The sequence below is a fragment of the Lolium rigidum genome, chromosome 7, assembly GCF_022539505.1.
Source record: "Lolium rigidum isolate FL_2022 chromosome 7, APGP_CSIRO_Lrig_0.1, whole genome shotgun sequence".
NCBI classification, from domain to species: Eukaryota; Viridiplantae; Streptophyta; class Magnoliopsida; order Poales; family Poaceae; genus Lolium; species Lolium rigidum.
This window is the reverse complement of record NC_061514.1, coordinates 119,465,817-119,471,927: the sequence shown is the minus strand read 5'-3', so window position 1 is coordinate 119,471,927 and position 6,111 is coordinate 119,465,817.

The following is a 6,111-nucleotide window of genomic DNA, read 5'->3' as shown; positions in this document are numbered from 1 at the left end:
CCACCTCGTGGCCCCACTTCGTCTCCTCTTCGGACTTCTGGAAGCTTCGTGGCAAAATAGGACCCTGGGCGTTGATTTCGTCCAATTCCGAGAATATTTCGTTACTAGGATTTCTGAAACCAAAAACAGCAGAAAACAAGAATCGGCACTTCGGCATCTTGTTAATAGGTTAGTTCCAGAAAATGCACGAATATGACATAAAGTGTGCATAAAACATGTAGATAACATCAATAATGTGGCATGGAACATAAGAAATTATCGATACGTCGGAGATGTATCAGCATCCCCAAGCTTAGTTCTGCTCGTCCCGAGCGAGTAAAACGATAACACGGAAAATTTCCGGAGTGACATGCCATCATAACCTTGATCATACTATTTGTAAAGCATATGTAGTGAATGCAGCGATCAAAACAATGTATATGACATGAGTAAACAAGTGAATCATAAAGCAAAGACTTTTCATGAATAGCACTTCAAGACAAGCATCAATAAGTCTTGCATAAGAGTTAACTCATAAAGCAATAATTCATGGTAAAAGCATTGAAGCAGCACAAAGGAAGATTAAGTTTCAGCGGTTGCTTTCAACTTGTAACATGTATATCTCATGGATATTGTCAACATAGAGTAATATAATAAGTGCAATAAGCAAATATGTAGGAATCAATGCACAGTTCACACAAGTGTTTGCTTCTTGAGGTGGAGAGAAATAGGTGAACCGACTCAACATTGAAAGTAAAAGAATGGTCCTCCATAGAGGAAAAGCATCGATTGCTATATTTGTGCTAGAGCTTTGATTTTGAAAACATGAAACAATTTTGTCAACGGTAGTAATAAAGCATATGTATCATGTAAATTATATCTTACAAGTTGCAAGCCTCATGCATAGTATACTAATAGTGCCCGCACCTTGTCCTAATTAGCTTGAACTACCGGATCATCACAATGCACATGTTTTAACCAAGTGTCACAAAGGGGTACCTCTATGCCGCCTGTACAAAGGTCTAAGGAGAAAGCTCGCATTGGATTTCTCGCTATTGATTATTCTCAACTTAGACATCCATACCGGGACAACATAGACAACAGATAATGGACTCTTCTTTTATGCATAAGCATGTAACAACAATTAATAATTCTTCTCATATGAGATTGAGGATATTTGTCCAAAACTGAAACTTCCACCATGGATCATGGCTTTAGTTAGCGGCCCAATGTTCTTCTCTAACAATATGCATGCTTAACCATAAGGTGGTAGATCGCTCTTACTTCAGACAAGACGAACATGCATAGCAACTCACATGAAATTCAACAAAGAGTAGTTGATGGCGTCCCCGGTAAGCATGGTTATCGCACAACAAGCAACTTAATAAGAGATAAAGTGCATAATTACATATTCAATACCACAATAGTTTTTAAGCTATTTGTCCCATGAGCTATATATTGCAAAGGTGAATGATGGAATTTTAAAGGTAGCACTCAAGCAATTTACTTTGGAATGGCGGGAAATACCATGTAGTAGGTAGGTATGGTGGACACAAATGGCATAGTGGTTGGCTCAAGTATTTTGGATGCATGAGAAGTAATCCCTCTCGATACAAGGTTTAGGCTAGTAAGGCTTATTTGAAACAAACACAAGGATGAACCGGTGCAGCAAAACTCACATAAAAGACATATTGTAAACATTATAAGACTCTACACCGTCTTCCTTGTTGTTCAAACTCAATACTAGAAATTATCTAGACCTTAGAGAAACCAAATATGCAAACCAAATTTTAGCATGCTCTATGTATTTCTTCATTAATGGGTGCAAAGCATATGATGCAAGAGCTTAAACATGAGCACAACAATTGCCAAGTATCACATTACCCAAGACATTTATAGCAATTACTACATGTATCATTTTCCAATTCCAACCATATAACAATTTAACGAAGGAGAAACTTCGCCATGAATACTATGAGTAGAAACTAAGGACATACTTGTCCATATGCTACAGCGGAGTGTGTCTCTCTCCCATAAAGTGAATGCTAGGATCCATTTTATTCAAACAAAACAAAAAACAAAAACAAACCGACGCTCCAAGCAAAGCACATAAGATGTGATGGAATAAAAATATAGTTTCAGGGGAGGAACCTGATAATGTTGTCGATGAAGAAGGGGATGCCTTGGGCATCCCCAAGCTTAGACGCTTGAGTCTTCTTGATATATGCAGGGGTGAACCACCGGGGCATCCCCAAGCTTAGAGCTTTCACTCTCCTTGATCATGTTGCATCATACTCCTCTCTTGATCCTTGAAAACTTCCTCCACACCAAACTTAGAACAACTCATTAGAGGGTTAGCGACAATAAAAATTAACATGTTCAGAGGTGACACAATCATTCTTAACACTTCTGGACATTGCATAAAGCTACTGGACATTAATGGATCAAAGAAATTCATCCAACATAGCAAAAGAGGCAATGCGAAATAAAAGGCAGAATCTGTCAAAACAGAACAGTTCATATTGACGAATTTTATCGAGGCACCAGACTTGCTCAAATGAAAATTCTCAAATTTAATGAAAGTTGCGTACATATCTGAGGATCACTCATGTAAATTGGCATAATTTTCTGAGTTACCTACAGAGAAAACAGCCCAGATTCGTGACAGCAAAGAAATCTGTTTCTGCGCAGTAATCCAAATCTAGTATGAACTTTTCTATCAACGACTTTACTTGGCACAACAAAACACTAAACTAAGATAAGGAGAGGTTGCTACAGTAGTAAACAACTTCCAAGACACAAAATAAAAACAAAGTACTGTAGGTAAAAACATGGGTTGTCTCCCATAAGCGCTTTTCTTTAACGCCTTTCAGCTAGGCGCAGAAAGTGTGTATTAAGTATTATCAAGAGACGAAGTGTCAACATCATAATTTGTTCTCATAATAGAATCAAAAGGTAACTTCATTCTCTTTCTAAGGAAGTGTTCCATACCTTTCTTGAGAGGAAATTGATATTTTATATTACCTTCCTTCATATCAATGATAGCACCAACGAGTTCGAAGAAAAGGTCTTCCCAATATAATGGGACAAGATGCATTGCATTCAATATCCAAGACAACAAAATCAACGGGGACAAGGTTATTGTTAACGGTAATGCGAACATTATCAACTTTCCCCAAAGGTTTCTTTCTAGAATGATCAGCAAGATTAACATCCAAATAACAATTTTTCAATGGTGGCAAGTCAAGCATATTATAAATTTTCTTAGGCATAACAGAAATACTTGCCCCAAGATCACATAAAGTATTACAATCAAAATCTTTAACCTTCATTTTAATGATGGGCTCCCAACCATCCTCTAGCTTTCTAGGAATAGAGGCTTCGCGCTCTAGTTTCTCTTCTCTAGCTTTTGTGAGAGCATTTGTAATATGTTGCGTGAAAGCCAAATTTATAGCACTAGCATTAGGACTTTTAGCAAGTTTTTGCAAGAACTTAATAACTTCAGAGATGTGGCAATCATCAAAATTCAAACCATTATAATCTAAAGCAATGGGATCATCATCCCCAATGTTGGAAAAAATTTCAGCAGTTTTATCACGAGCGGTTTCAGCAGTTTTAGCAGTTTCGAGCAGTTTCTCGCGCTTTGCATTAGAAGTGGAAACATTGCTAACACCAATTCTTTTATTATTAATAGTAGGAGGTGCAGCAACATGTGTAGCATTAGCATTACTAGTGGTGGTAATAGTCCAAACTTTAGCTACATTCTTCTCTTTAGCTAGTTTTTCATTTTCTTCTCTATCCCACCTAGCACGCAGTTCAGCCATCAATCTTATATTCTCATTAATTCTAACTTCGATGGCATTTGCTGTAGTAACAATTTTATTTTCAATATCCCTATTAGGCATAACTTTCGATTTTAAGAGATCAACATCAGAGGCAAGACTATCGACTTTAGAAGCAAGTATATCAATTTTCCCAAGCTTTTCTTCAACAGATTTGTTAAAAGCAGTTTGTGTACTAATAAATTCTTTAAGCATGGCTTCAAGTCCAGGGGTGAACTCCTATTATTGTTGTAAGAATTCCCATAAGAATTACCATAGCCGTTGCCATTATTATAAGGATATGGCCTATAGTTGTTACTAGAATTGTTCCGGTAAGCATTGTTGTTGAAATTATTATTTTTAATGAAGTTTACATCAACATGTTCTTCTTATGCAACCAATGAAGCTAACGGAACATTATTAGGATCAATATTAGTCCTATCATTCACAAGCATAGACATAATAGCATCAATCTTATCACTCAAGGAAGAGGTTTCTTCGACGGAATTTACCTTCTTACCTTGTGGAGCTCTTTCCGTGTGCCATTCAGAGTAGTTGATCATCATATTATCAAGAAGCTTTGTTGCTTCACCAAGAGTGATGGACATAAAGGTACCTCCAGCAGCTGAATCCAATAAATTCCGCGAAGAAAAATTTAGTCCTGCATAGAAGGTTTGGATGATCATCCAAGTAGTCAGTCCATGGGTTGGGCAATTTTTAACCAGAGATTTCATTCTTTCCCATGCTTGTGCAACATGTTCAGTATCTAATTGTTTAAAATTCATTATGCTACTCCTCAAAGATATAATTTTAGCAGGGGGATAATATCTACCAATAAAAGCATCCTTGCATTTAGTCCATGAATCAATACTATTCTTAGGCAGAGATAGCAACCAATCTTTAGCTCTTCCTCTTAATGAGAAAGGGAACAATTTCAATTTTATAATGTCACCATCTACATCTTTATACTTTTGCATTTCACATAGTTCAACAAAATTATTAAGATGGGCAGCAGCATCATCGTAACTAACACTCAGAAAATTGCTCTCGCATAACAAGATTTAGTAAAGCAGGTTTAATTTCAAAGAATTCTGCTGTAGTAGCAGGTGGAGCAATAGGTGTGGATAAGAAATCATTATTATTTGTGGTTGTGAAGTCACACAACTTAGTATTTTCAGGAGTGGCCATTTTAGCAACAGTAAATAAAGCAAACTAGATGAAGTAAATGCAAGTAACTAATTTTTTTGTGTTTTTGATATAGCAAACAAGATAGCAAATAAAGTAAAACTAGCAACTAATTTTTTTGTATTTTGATTTAGTGCAGCAAACAAAGTAGTAAATAAAACTAAGCAAGACAAAAACAAAGTAAAGAGATTGAGAAGTGGAGACTCCCCTTGCAGCGTGTCTTGATCTCCCCGGCAACGGCGCCAGAAATTTGCTTGATGCGTGTAGTTGACACGTCCGTTGGGAACCCCAAGAGGAAGGTGTGATGCGCACAGCGGCAAGTTTCCCTCGGTAAGAAACCAAGGTTTAATCGAACCAGTAGGAGTCAAGAAGCACGTTGAAGGTTGATGGCGGCGGGATGTAGTGCGGCGCAACACCAGAGATTCCGGCGCCAACGTGGAACCTGCACAACACAACCAAAGTACTTTGCCCCAACGAAACAGTGAGGTTGTCAATCTCACCGGCTTGCTGTAACAAAGGATTAACCGTATTGTGTGGAAGATGATTGTTTGCAGAAAACAGTAGAACAAGTATTGCGAGTAGATTGTATTTCAAGATAGAGAATTGGACCGGGGTCCACAGTTCACTAGAGGTGTCTCTCCCATAAGATAAACAAGCATGTTGGGTGAACAAATTACAGTTGGGCAATTGACAAATAAAGAGGGCATGACCATGCACATACATATTATGATGAGTATAGTGAGATTTAATTGGGCATTACGACAAAGTACATAGACCGCCATCCAGACATGCATCTATGCCTAAAAAGTCCACCTTCGAGGTTATCATCCGAACCCCTCCAAGTATTAAGTTGCTAACAACGGACAATTGCATTAAGTATTGCGCGTAATGTAATCAGTGACTACATCCTTGAACATAGCACCAATGTTTTATCCCTAGTGGCAACAAGCACATCCATAACCTTAGAGGTTCTTGTCACCCCTCCGGATTCACGGAGACATGAACCCACTATCGAGCATAAATACTCCCTCTTGGAGTTACTAGCATCAACTTGGCCAGAGCATCTACTAATAACGGAGAGCATGCAAGATCATAAACAACACATAGACATGAATTGATAATCAAC